A 13,847-nucleotide genomic window follows, 5' to 3' on the forward strand; every position below is an offset into this window, starting at 1 on the left:
GTGTGACTCAGACATTTGCTTTTAACTTTAATTAGTCAGCTCTGCCAATGCACTTCTCGGAAGGAGAAGCTCATCCCATCCCTCCATTCTTCTCCGACATTTCAAGTTAGTCTCGCCCGAGCAGTGAGCTGAGCTCCTCGGCTGCTCTTGTAAGTCTGAGGAGACCTGCTAGTTAACATCCCAACTGCACGTGCCCATCAGCGCACCGCTGTTGATCACTAGCTGTGTTCTCTTTGTCCTCACACGCTTTCCTAGGACTCCCCAGCGCTGGTGGATTTCTCAGAGCTAATCCAAGTCCCAGAAGGTTGCTAAAAGCAATGGTGGTGTGTACGTTGGCTCAGAAACAGAACTGCAAAGTGCTTTCCCGTGGAGAGACTACAGAAAAGATGCGCAACAGTGCAAACCAAATTGGATTCGGTAAACATTCGCTGGGTGCGGACAATTTGTTGAGATGAAGCAAAAATGGAGATGCAGAACTGGCCCTTAGTTCCCGCAACACTGGATTATAAATCTGGTCCCCCAAATGTCTTTTCCACCCTCCCTGCTCCCCTCAGGACTGGGACAGCCCCACGCTGTCTCCTGGGCAGGAAGGAAAATGGAGGGACTCGGTTCTTTTCTCTGGGTTGGGACTTCCTTCTAGCCTATCAGAATATGGGAGTCTAGCAAAACCAAGGGGAAAAAAATCCATCAAAACATCAAATTTGAAAGGGAAATGGAGGCCCCAAATCCCATGGTACTAAGGACTAAGCAACATGAATTATAAGATGATGCTTAGTGATAGAAAAGAGTATGTTCAAGAACATAGTCAGGCAGTGGAGCAACTATCCAAGAGAAGGTTTGTATTCTGTCGAAAGAATGGTACCATAATGGATTTAACACACTTTGTAGGTTGAAAACTTCAAATATTTCCTTTTTCTCTAATACTATAAAGAACATGTTTTTGGGCCTTTCATTATTTTTTAGTGGAATAATCTAGAGGTGGAATTGCTGAGCCAGAAGTTATGAATGATTATTAAAGCTTTTGGTGCACAATATCAAATATTTTCCAGGTCCATCGAGATGCTTTCCACTCTTGTACCAAAATGGTTGCTGCCATTTCTAACGCTTGCTTACTCCAGGGTCCATCACTTAGCAAAGAAGCAACAACAAAGAGATGGGTCACAAAGGGCATAGCAGGGCCAGGTCTTCACTTGTCCGAGCAGAGCCTTCAAAGTTCAATGCCACATTCCTCTGATTGTGGGAGGCACCCAGTCTTCATTCATTTTAACATCTCTGGGATACTTGGGGTAGAGCATGTGTCTCCATCTATGTTCACTGTTCTTGTATGATTATAGTAGCTGATTTGTGTGAACCCATAATTCATAGAGGGTGTCAGGGTCTGACTTTAGGAGCTGTTTACATCGGATCCTAACTCAGTCTCAGAATCAGTGATGACCAAGCTGCACCTAAAGGATGAGAAGGGACTAACTGGTGGCGGCTAAGCGAAGGAGTCAGGCCAGCAGAGGACCTACTCCATGCAAAGGTCTGGGGGATGGCTCCAACCTTCAGGAATAGAATTACATGGTAGAGGTGCTAAGCCATAGTAGGACAGTAGTTCTGGTCATGGACCGACCATTAGGGCCACTAGAGATTTGTGTTTGTATTCTGTGACTCTATGACTAGGATGAGGGCCCAAAATTACTAATAAAAAAATTACAATAAGTCAAAGAGCATAGATGGCCAAGAAAAGGAGTAAGGCTGAGTAGATTAGCAGGGAGAACTAAATTACAACACCCAAGTCCAGGGTTTGTGCTGGGACCGATTCTGTCGCTGTGCAGCCCACATGGCTATGAAATTAGACAGAAAACTGCAGCATTCTAGAACTGCAGTGGACCTAAATAACTCTCCAGCCCGCTCTGCCAGAGAACCTCCTACCCCCAGCAATCATCATAGATCCAAGTCCATCCATCCCTGGACGTTCTCTTGAATTTTTATGTCACTATCATTAAAAAAAATAAAAGCACAGTGGAGATGCTGTTTATCGGCCAGGAACCTTTATACACCTGTGGCTTTTCTGGAGTTTCTTTCCTGGGGTACAGTTGTATTTCCAACAGGAGGGACAGCTCATCTCCTCATCGGTTCATCAAGAAACTACTTCTGGGGCCTCTACCAACTCAATGGAGAGTTGGAGTAAGTCACTTGAACTTTTTTTCCACGAGCAAAACAGGTGCAAGCATAAATTATATCCATCTCATTGGCAAACAAGCCCAAGAGCTCACCCAAGGACACAGAACCTGAGTCACTGCCACCAAGTGCATTTGGATTGCATCTACATCATGGTGGGTGTATGGGCAGCTGCCTGCCCCAGAAGGGATGTCAAGTCTTCTCCGTGTCTGTTTGCTCATAGGCAAACCAGTGGCAGACACTGCTCCATTCTCTCCCTTGTTCTTACCAACAGGACCCTGCCCCTGTTGGGTAGGCAATGGTTCAGTTAAGAGGCAGGGACAGTCGTCTTTCAGCAAGGGTGACAGAAACCACCTGCTTGGGGAATGGAACCGGGTCTTGGGTTCCTAATGACCCTCAAGCAGCTGTGCCAGCCCAAGACTGCCATGTGTGACTTTCTAATCATATGAGAGAAAGAAACCTTTGTTTTGGTTAAAGCACTCTACTAGGGTTACTCTGAGTGGTGGGTGAATGCAATTATGATAAAGTGGCAGGCATAACAACTTGGACAAGTGTAGAAATTGCCTATTTCAGGGTCAAGGTGACTACCACAGAGCCATGCTCCAGTTCACCTCGGAGAGTCGGCAGATGAACAGCACAGATTTTACAGGAATCCAAAGAACAAATCATTACTAGTTCAGGGTGAAATATGCATCCAGAAATTATTCTACTATCAGAATATTCTATCCAGAATATTCTACTCCTTGATCTCTTGGCCTCCACCTTCCTCTGCTTGCTTTCTGTTTGCTTTATCTGTGTGTTGTAACCCTTTGAGGGTCCTGCTAAAAGAACCAGGCTTCAGGACATGGGGAATTTTAAGAGTGTTAATGAGGCTGGTGCTGGCTAGATAGGGAGTGGGGTCATCTGAGGCTGCGTCACAGGGTGGGCCACTGGGGCAACGAATCGGATGTACCAGCAGGAGGGGATGCTCAAACACACCTGAGAAATCAGCTATCCTGTAACTCAGGACATTGAGCAGGACATTCCTTGCATGTGTTGGGTGAAGCAGAAACTCAGCAGCCCTGTCAAGTGCCCCAGGAGGAACATCTTCCTGTGGAAAGAAAACGCTTTCTTGCTGTCAGGATGTCTGTTCTAATCCACAAAAAGGAATTGGTTCTGTTCCTGCTAAGGAAGATGGGACCTCAAGCAAAAAATGTCTGACCAAGACTGGCTGCACTCTGCTGTGTATTTTGTCATTTACTTATCAGAGGGGGAATGCCACAACCTGCAAGTGTAGCTACCGATTCTGAAGTTTTCAAAGCAAAAAAAAAAGTAAGCTGTGGAAGGAATAGCTCATCAGCTAAATATCAAAACCTTTCAAAACGCTGCCCAGTTTTTCTGGCTCACAAAACTGCATGTAACCACAGATATGACCACTTTGACTTTCAACATAGAAAAATAGGTTTATGAACACAATGTTAGTTTCTCAGAGTCACTAGAAATTGAATGGAGGGGAAATTTTTTAAAATTGTCATATTTGTTTAGTTGAGAGGCAAGAGAGAGTCAGCTCTCGCTTACTGATTCGCCTCAAATATGTTTGATGGCTGGAACTGGGCGATAGCTGAACTGGACTGGGGGCAGGAACCTATATCCTTTAACCATCAGTGTTGCCTTCTGGGGTCTACATGGGCAGGAAGCGGGAGTCAGGAGCCGGAGCTGGGAATCCAACCCAGGGACTCTAATACGTGAGATATGTCTTTACTGCTCGGCTAAACTCCTGCTCCTGAATGAACACAAACGCATACACACATACAAATGTGTAGGTAGATATGTATATACACTGTATATGTACATATACATATATGGAGACATATACATATATGTATTTACATATATACACATGTGTGCGCACATGCACATATATATACACAATATAATTTGAAGAAGTACCCAAATAGGAGCTTAAGTGGCTCATGACAATGTGGGAGAATGAATGATAGGGGCTGACAGGGAAATGGCCCTTGCAGTATGCCCTGCAGTGTTTAAGCACTTGACATTGGTTAACTCATTTAAACCTTGAAGTAATTTATTAGCTACAATTACCATTCATAACTTGCAGATGAGGTACACAACTAGTAATAAAGCCTGCGCTTTTAAAATATAATCCCTAATGCAAAAAGTCCACAGTAACAAAGCTAAAAAAAATGCTTGCCTGTGCCCCGTTAAACAAGCCTTTTCATTGTTTCTGCTTTATTTTTATTTATCTACTCTCTCTTAACCTGGAGTATATTTCTTCTGCTTCAAAGTAGCTCCTATGTAACATCAGAGAAAGAAAATGACTCGTTGGACCTAGAGAAAATGAGGTGAGAAGAAGTGGCAACTTTTCTTAGCTCTTAGGGGATTAATTGTCATGGATATTTAATTTGGGATTAATAATTGTTTTAACCAAGCCATTAAAAAATGTGCCAAACCGGCAAGGAGGGAAAATGAATTCATGATCTGAAATTTAGGGAATAAAGCTTTTCTCATTAGCAAACAGCTTTCCTTTTTCTTTTTTCCTTTTTGTCATGTGAATGAATCTAATGAGGGTCAATTATATGTTCTATTAAATTTTCCAAAACCAGGATTACTGATCCCCCTTCTCCGCACTGTGTCCCCCCGCCTCGCCTCCCTAATTTTTATTCTAATTGCTTGGGATTTCTCCTGTTTCAATATCACTGCCCATGGCTTTTTGCTCTTTTATTTCCCACTCTTTTTTTTTTTTTTTTTTTTTTTTGAAAACATCTGAATGAGATTGTCTAGAACACCTAGGCTCAAACCAAATCCCAGGGGCAGCTAGGGTGGATCTGAGACGCAAGCCCTGAGACATTAGTGGAGGGTGGGGAAGGCTGGATGGTCACATCAGCTACCTGCCCTGATGGCACAGTCATCAGGCAGGGGACAGCATCGGGGGGGATTTACAGCAGGTGCATTCCTTCTGATGATGGATGATCAGGTAGCAACTGAACTGTAATGACTCATCCACTCAAAGCCTCTGTCCGTTGGGAAGATCAGAGAGTAAGCTAGGTAGAAATGAGACTACGTAATTTTGTCTTCTTCCGAGTGACCTGGGAAATCCTTAACGTTGCCAAGCCCGATGCCTACTTTTCCAGGAGCGTCCACTGCAAACAGCTTAGCTGTGGAAAACTTGGAGGCTCACTTTGTCCAAGTCCAGTCCTCAGAGGTCTGCCATAGCTCCCTCTCCTGAGGACTGTCTGCTTAATTCTCATACGGAAGGGAAGACGGAGGCCGTGCCCAGCTCTCGGCTAGGGCCAGCAAGACAAAGCTAAAGATGCCGCAGGAGTTGTGCAGACCCCTTCACGGCGGTCCACCTCTGTCATAAGATGAAGGGACCTGCTTTCTGCAGGTGCCATTTGGAGATGGCTGTCCTCTCAGACCAACCCCGCCCAGACTTCATACACATGCAAGAGAGAAGTGACAGAGACCCTGCCACACAGCTCAGTCACCTGTGGTCCTTCCTAGCTCCTTGGGTCAGCCGTTTTTCCACGATGTGTGCTGCCATTATTTTTTCCATTATTCTGGTCCTCCCCTTCGTCTCCACTATCCTCACTCCTTCTCACTCCCAATCTTGTTTAGAAAAAGAGAATTTCTCTGTCTCCTAATTTTGAACCTGTGGTCCTTTGCAGGTTTGTCACCGGCAAGGAGTGTCCCTTGCAGTGGATTGCTAAACAAGCTGAAGTTGTCCTTCCAATACACGCAAACAGGAAGCACCGGACACAGAGCTGGGGAGTCCCAGGAGCACTGAGCACTGGGTTTCTGTTCCTCCCACTCCCTCCATCCACAGTCTGGCCCTGTGGCCTGAGTCCCTGGACCTCTGATTCTGAGTAATTCTAAACATAAGCGATTTGGGAGGAAAGGAATTGGCTCCCAGACTCCCTCGGAGAGTCAGCCTTTTCTGAGGAACTGGCTCCAGGATCCCCCCTCAGGATCCCCCCTCTGTGACTCAGCATTTTTCTGAGCACCAAATGTTTCTTTTCTGGGTTCAGGGGACAGACCTGCAGCCAGAAGGCAACTGTGGGGCTCAGGATCTTTGCCAGGGCAAGATGTCTGTTGTCATTATCCACATCACCCTCCCACAAACACCTCTTCAGCTGGGCACACTGAGATACAAGCCCAAGATACAATGTCACGTTCTTCAGTCATCAAGCTTCAGCAAGGCAAAGGCCAGATGTGTTGAATGGTTTTGGAATCACTTTTGAATCAGACTCTTGGCCCTGTTGCCTCCAGCCCTCTCTGCACAGGGGAGCCACACCAGGGCAGTGTGCAGCCTCGTCACTCGGAGCTTCTACCCCACATGCTCTCTCTCATCTGTGTGTTCTCTGCTTCCTTCTCTGAGCTTCCCTTACCCTGGGGCAGCTGTGTGGCACAGTACCTATGGCAGGCCTGGTTCTCTGGAGAGAGCAGAGTATGGTGCAGGGTGCTTGCTAGAAAGTGAGTGCTCCCAAGAAGGGAGGGTACAAAGACAGGTCTGGACAGAGGAAGCAGTGGGGCTGGCATGCAGTGCCTCCAAGAGTCCACGCCACCTCCAGAAGTTCCAGAAGGGCCAGGCTTCATCCCACATCCCAGCGTGGATCAGCATGTGGGCTGCCCCTGGAGATATGGTGTGATCTCAGATGCAGCACCTCTACGGTGCTGATAGCTCAGGGCCTCCGAGGACAGCTGAGGACACAGGACTCTGTTCCTGCTGGAGTCCTGGATGTCACCTGCAGTATCTGCACAGCCCGCAGGTGCAGGAGTGTTTCCATCCATGGAGGGTGGGAGCTGACGGGTCATGATCTTGTCCACGAAGGGGCAATTCTAAGGAACATCCTCTACACTCCCAGGTGCTCTGAGTGATGATCTCAATGTGACAGTTTTCAAGTGGCTTTCATCCCCCTCAATCCCCACCATCACACGTGCCAAAAACACCCACCTGCACCCATGTCCTTGCCTCAGACGCTGACCAGACTAACACATATGTGCAAATGATTAGCAAATGCTCAGCATTTACAAAGGCTACGAATGTGGGCCAGGATTATGGGTTGGACCGGTGCAGAGCAGGAGGAGGTCCTGGACAGGACACAGGAACCATGAACTGAGTCCCTAGGGCTACAGCTGTGACAGGGTCACTGGACGCTTGGAATAACCAAGAGAGAGCAGATTCATCCCCAATCTTCAAATGCTGTAGTCTTGGTGGCAGTGACAGAAGGAGGGAGACACTATATCCACAGAAGCTAGGGAGATCCAGGGACCCCTCTCCCTGACCCTGTCTCTTTGGCTCCCAGATTTGGCAAACTCCTTATAAGGCTTGCTACCTTTTCTGGATCCAGGGAGAAGGAAAGATCACATATTGACACTTGGAGGTTTCCTTGCTCCGTGGAGGATAGCAGGAAGAGAGGAAGAGCAGCTCTGCTAATATTTCCCTAGTCATAACTCCTACTAGGACAATTGTTTGTAACAGGTGGACCCACCCTTTCACACCAGCCCTAGCCCCAATCTTTAGATTCTCTGCAGTTCCTTGGTTCTGATCTGTCTTCTGGGTCTCTCTCCCACTGACTTTCCTGTGATTTGCCCCCTTCAAGCCATGGGCAATCACGTAGCTTTGGCGAGCCCCAGTTTCCTCATTCACAAAGTCAGGGGTGGCAGAGAGCATCTTTGACATTTAAGTATTCTTAGAGTTCGCACAGGAGCATGGGTGCATGGAGAGCTCAGTCAACATGATGATCCAGTTGGGAACACGACACCCAATTTGTCAGTCCTGAATACTATCAGAAATTGTCCTGGCTATGCTGGCACTGCAAATGCAAGGCAGGAAAACTACGGGGGAAAATTACAGTCAATGTTTCACAAAGATGAGGCAAGTGACACTAGAAAAATGGCAGACCTATATGTAAACCGGCAAAAAACAAAACCCTTGCAAAATAAAACCAGTGAAAACTCGGAAAGAAAAATGGTGAAAAGTTATAGAGAGACAGTAATACCTGATTCCTTCTTTGCTTTTTTTTTTTTTTTTTCAGAACATCTGGTCATCCAATACACAATCAACAAATGTTCACTGCTCACTTTTGCCTCTGAGCCCTAGGCATACAGCCAACCAGGGTTGTGCTGAAAATACAATTTTGTGAAATAGGAGGCAAAATACATGCAGCTTCACTTTTCAGGCTTAAAAAGATCCTTTACCTTTTTTTTTTTTCCACTTTTTCAAATATCATTTTGATCCTTGTTTGAAGTGGAGTGACTTTAAAAAGCCTTTTCTAGACACGGGTCCTGCTATTTAGGAATCAGGTGACGGTCCCTAAATTCACATTTTCTACCCAAACAGCAGGGTCAAACGGCTACCCCTGGCTCCTGTAGTTTGGTGTGACTCACCGCAAGAATGGGTATCTGGTTTTCAGCCAGGATTCAGGCGCAGGAGGAGCTTGTTGAGATATTTACATCACTGCTTGATAAGAGGCATCCCTCCAACTCTCTTGGTTTTTTCCTTGTCATTTCTGATCCTTTCTTCTGTTCTCTTCCATGGGCACCCACCTGCATGGGCTTAATCAAAAAGAAGAAAAAAAGTTCTTAAGTCCAAAATACTTCGAAAGTTTGTGGGAAAAGATTGACAGTGTAAGCTCATGGTAGTACAGAATAATTTTGAAATCCACGTCTAGTCTTTTCCTAATGGACAAGGACTCTCTGAAGACGTACTGGATGTGTGAATTTCGAGAATTTTTGCATCAACATAAAATCATCTTTTAATTTCATGTTTCCACATATTTTTAAACACCCTGTATGAGTCCTTGTTTCAATGTGTTTGATGGCATCAGAACTTGTTTCTTTTCTTTCTTCACTCAATACTGTCCTTTAAGATATATGAAGGCTGGCATTCCCTATGGACAGTTCAGCTTTAGGCTCCTGTCTTCAGCCTGGCCTGGTATTGGCCTTTGCAGCCATTTGAGGATTGAACCAGATTTACTTATTTTTATTGGAAAGTCAAATATACAGAGGAGGAGAGACAGAGAAAGATCTTCTGTCCACTGATTCACTCCCAAAGTGGCCACAACGTGGTCAAAGATGAGCCGATCCAAAGCCAGGAGCCAGGAGCTTTTTCTGAGACTCCGATGTAGGTGCAGGGTCCCAAGTGTTTGGGCCGTCCTCGACTACTTTCCAGGCCACAAGCAGAGAGCTGGATGGGAAGCAGGGTCGCCAAGGTTAGAACTGGTACCCATATGAGATCCCGGCATGTGTAAGGCGAGGACTTTAGCCACTAGGCTATCATGCTGGTTAAAAAAAAAAAAAAAAAATTAAGGTGGAGTTGAAAGGCAGAGATAGGAAGAAGGAAAGACAGGAGATCCTCCATCTATTGCCTTATTCCCCCACATGGCCACAATGGCTGGAGCTAGGCCTGACAAAAGCCAGAAGCTTCTTCCTGGTTTCCTCGCTGGGTGCAGGGGCCCAAGGGCTTGAGCCATCATTTGCTGTTTTCCCAAATTCATTATCAGGGAGCTAGATTGGGATGGAGCGGTTGGGAGTTAGACCATATGGATGCTGGTGCTGCAAATGCGAACTTAGCATACAACCCAATGGTGTTAGCTCCAAAAAAATTTTTTTAAGATTTGTGATTTTTTTTTTTTTAATTTCAAAGAGATCCATATTGCATTGGTGGTATAGTGGTGAGCATAGCTGCCTTCCAAAGAGATCCATATTGCTGTACAGTGAATACACAGCCAAGTACTGCAGGGCACATTGTGGTACATCCACGCTCTATAGCGCATGAAGGTGTCCTTGTCCTGGGACACGTTCTTCAGGCCCATTCCTGTTCACGCTTCCATCAGCAGTGCACACAATTTCCCAATTTCTGCTCATTTTGCTTCTATTTTGCCTCTGTTCTTGCGGGTGTAATATATATGTCATCTCATCATTTTCAATGCATTTACCTATTATTAGTGAGTTAGAGAATCTTATCTGGACAAACTATAGCCAGGCTTTGCCTAGTCTGTTAGGTTTCTTTCCTTCTATTCATCTGCCTGAATTTTGTAGATAAGAAATGCTCTTTATTCTTTCCAATCATTGGAAACATCTTTTCCCGGGGTAACATCTATTTAAGATATCTGTACTGAATCGATGTACTATTGTTTCATGATATTTTTTTCATGTAGTCAAATCCATTGGTTTAAAAAATTATCTGTCTTTGCCCATCTCTTGGGTGTCTAGATTTTTTTTTTTTTTTTTTTGCCTCTGTTGCCCTTATCACCTTCCCTCTACGTATTTAAGACTTTAATTGTTGGGCCCGGTAGCGTGGCCTAGCAGCTAAAGTCCTTGCCTTGAACGCCCCAGGATCCCATATGGGCGCCAGTTCTAATCCCGGCAGTTCCACTTCCCATCCAGCTCCCTGCTTGTGGCCTGGGAAAGCAGTCGAGGACAGCCCAAAGATTTGGGACCCTGCACCCACTTGGGACACCCAGAAGCAGTTCCTGGTTCCTGGCTTCGGATCGGCGCACACCGGTCATTATAGCTCACTTGGGGAGTGAATCATCGGATGGAAGATCTTCCTCTCTGTCTCTCCTCCTCTGTATATCTGAATTTGTAATAAATAAATAAATCTTTAAAAAATATATATATAAAAAAAGACTTTAATTGTTCTGGAATCTTCCTCTAGGTCAGGGTTTAAAGCCCATGATATCCTTTATCCTGGCCCTGCCAAGGCAACCACAGGTGGGACTTGAACATCAATAAATCTACAACAGCTGATGATTTTGTACAGCCCACAAATGATGTTACGATTTTCCAAGTGGCCCTTGGCAACAAAACATATTCCCAGCCCTGCTCTAGGCTGTGTGGGGTAGGGCTCTGGTTGCATGTTACTGCACAGCGATCCAACCCTTCCCCATCATCTGAACCAACTAACCCCGCAAAGACAGTCTGACTCTCTGCTCTCTCTTAAGTTCCTTTGATCTACTTTTTCATTTACATTTTACCTTTTAAAAGGATTTCAGGGTTCACCTTTTGTTGAACATTATCATGTTGGTGGTAACAAGGGATTTATATTTTCCAAGTTGTTGATTTGAACTCCAAGGCCACTTAACCCAGAAACGAGAGGCATGGCCTATGTCTCCCAGGGAACAGGGTTCAGCTTGTGCCCCTGTCACTCAGCATCCATGTGGCCTTGGGGAGCAGTCTCCTGTCGCTGCTGTATACAACCTCCGAGGCTCACATTTAGACACACTTATTATTTTTCAGTTCTGCAGGTGATAAATCTAGTTACAGGGCACTTGGGGAGAGCCCGCATGCTTGCTTTTTCCAGGATCAAGATTGTTGTATTCCTTAACTTGCAGTCCCACATCACGACGATCTCTGCTCCCGTTGTCCCAGCTCCTCATCTGCTTCTCCTCCCTTCTTCCTTTTACAAAAATCCCTGGGATTACACTGAGCCCACTGAAATAATCCAGGATAACCGTCCTATCTGAAAACTCCAAATTCAGCTGCCTAACTGCTTTTGCCACGTAGAGTTACATACGCACAAGTTCTGGGAATTAGAGCGCAAACATCTTTGGGGTGCTGTTGCTTTGCCTACGACATCTTGAACCCCTTGGAAGGCCAGTTTCTTATCTAAAAAATGGAGAGGGAAAGATAAATAGATGCTGTTTGCTTGGCACAGTCTTGGGATCACAATGAGTGGCTAATATTTTTACCCTCCTCACAGTCCAGGAGGGTAAAAAATGTCTCCAATCTCATACAATTGGAGACATTCAGAATGGATGAGGCATTTGACGAATAAAATGTTGAATTACGGAAAACAGTCAGAGCAAATAGTGTTATTAGTATTTCAGTGTTGAGACAGGTGTCCTATTAAAGCCCAGGACTCATTTGGTTGTCATTTTCTAATTGTTTTTCCCATTGAGTAAAGTCAAGGCAATTTAACTCTGCATTTCTAATGTATGACCTCTGATGTCCTCCAATTCCCCTAAATTTATAGGAAACCAAGATGTTGGCTCTGGGTTTCTTTTGCTTGAAAGTTGACATTGCCTGGATTCAATAAAGAAAATCATAAAGGACTGAAAGAGTCTGGTGTTCATAAATCAAGTTTCACATGTGAGAGTTCTTGGGGGACTTAATTTGGTGAAGGGCAATTCTCTGAATCAAGACCTATTATGATGTGTGTCTAATCAGATTAAATCAACCAAAGAAGAGGGCGGTCATCCCATGGCTTCCAGAGCTGTACATTTCTAGAGCAGATGACATCAGTGGGAGAAAACTAGATGTTCATGGCAGGGTGGGCGCCCCAGAGAACAGCAGGAAATGGACCAGGGCTGGCCTATCACAGGGCCAGCACCAGGAGCCCTGCAACCACACGAGACTCCATGTTGATGCACATCTCAGCATATTACAATCCAAGGAACGTGGGTTTGGGCCCAGGAGTTAGATGGCCCAGGTTGAAATCTGATATTTACTAGTGATAGCTCTGATCAACATTTTTATTTCTCTGTGCCTTGGTTTCTCTTCTTGCCAAAATAGTGATAACGTCACCTAGGTTATTGGTGCCTAGGGCAACTAAGTGAGTGAACTTATTAACATACTAACTTGGTCTCTATGTCAACCACAATCGACTGTGATTCTTGTTACTGCTGTCCATCTTGCACACGAACCAGGGGATTTTCTGAGGCTTGTAAGGGTTGATTGACTGACCGATGTGTCATCCTGACAAGGAGGGGCAGGGAATTGAGGATCCCTGACTAAAGCCGCCACCACTGGAGAAAGATACAGTTCCCTGAATGTCCATGGAGAACTGGGAACATCAAGGCCACGTTCCCTGCAGGAGGACTGCTCAGAGCCCTGTTGGCTAGTCAAGGAAGTGGAGCTTCGTTGCTCTCTGCCATCCAACTTTAGGGATTCATTCAGAGTGTGGTGATGAGAAAAGCTTAGCAGACAGGAGAGATTAACAGTGTATTAGCCATGGTTGGCTCACCGCTATAACAAACAGTGGTTTCGCAGTGGTTCTTTGTCTGCCAGGTCAAGTCTAGAATGGATTTCTTGCTGGGTGAGCAGCTCCCCTCCAGGTGGTAATTAGGGACCCAGGGCTCTTCCATCTGGAAGTGAAGCCATCACTCCTGCTTGTATTCCATTGGCTGCCACTGGCACATGGACATGGGGCCCTGCAAAGCAACCTGAGAAATGGAGTTTTGTGTTCCCTGGGAGAAGAGGGCGTAGATTCAACAACTCTCTCACCGGTCGCTGCTGCACAAAATGTCTTTCTGTTTTCAGGTGATTGAATGCAAACTCAGACCAGGTTTAACCTTCTAGCATCCCCTCAAGAGACCCCCCTCCTTTGACTTAGAGCTTTAGTGAATCACTCAGAGAGGAATGAGTGAGGCTTGCTGTCTGCTTAAGATCACAAGTGCACGAACTACCACAGATCTGCAGCTGATGGTATCTCTTCTATTTTGGAGGCAGGAGGAACCGGAGAGGGGGGAAAGCCAGGGAACAGAGGATATTACAGTAGCAATGGTGGGACCAAATGTTTGTGTCTTCCCCACATTCACACACTAACCCACAACATGACGGTGTCAGAAGGCGGCATGGACAGGGTGATTTTCGGTGCCTGATTGGTCATGAGCATGGAGCTCTCACAACTGGGAACAGTGCCCTTCTAAAAGCTCCCTCACCCTTTCTGCCACGTCATTGTG

This window comes from Ochotona princeps, chromosome 21, assembly GCF_030435755.1.
Source record: "Ochotona princeps isolate mOchPri1 chromosome 21, mOchPri1.hap1, whole genome shotgun sequence".
Taxonomy (NCBI): domain Eukaryota; kingdom Metazoa; phylum Chordata; class Mammalia; order Lagomorpha; family Ochotonidae; genus Ochotona; species Ochotona princeps.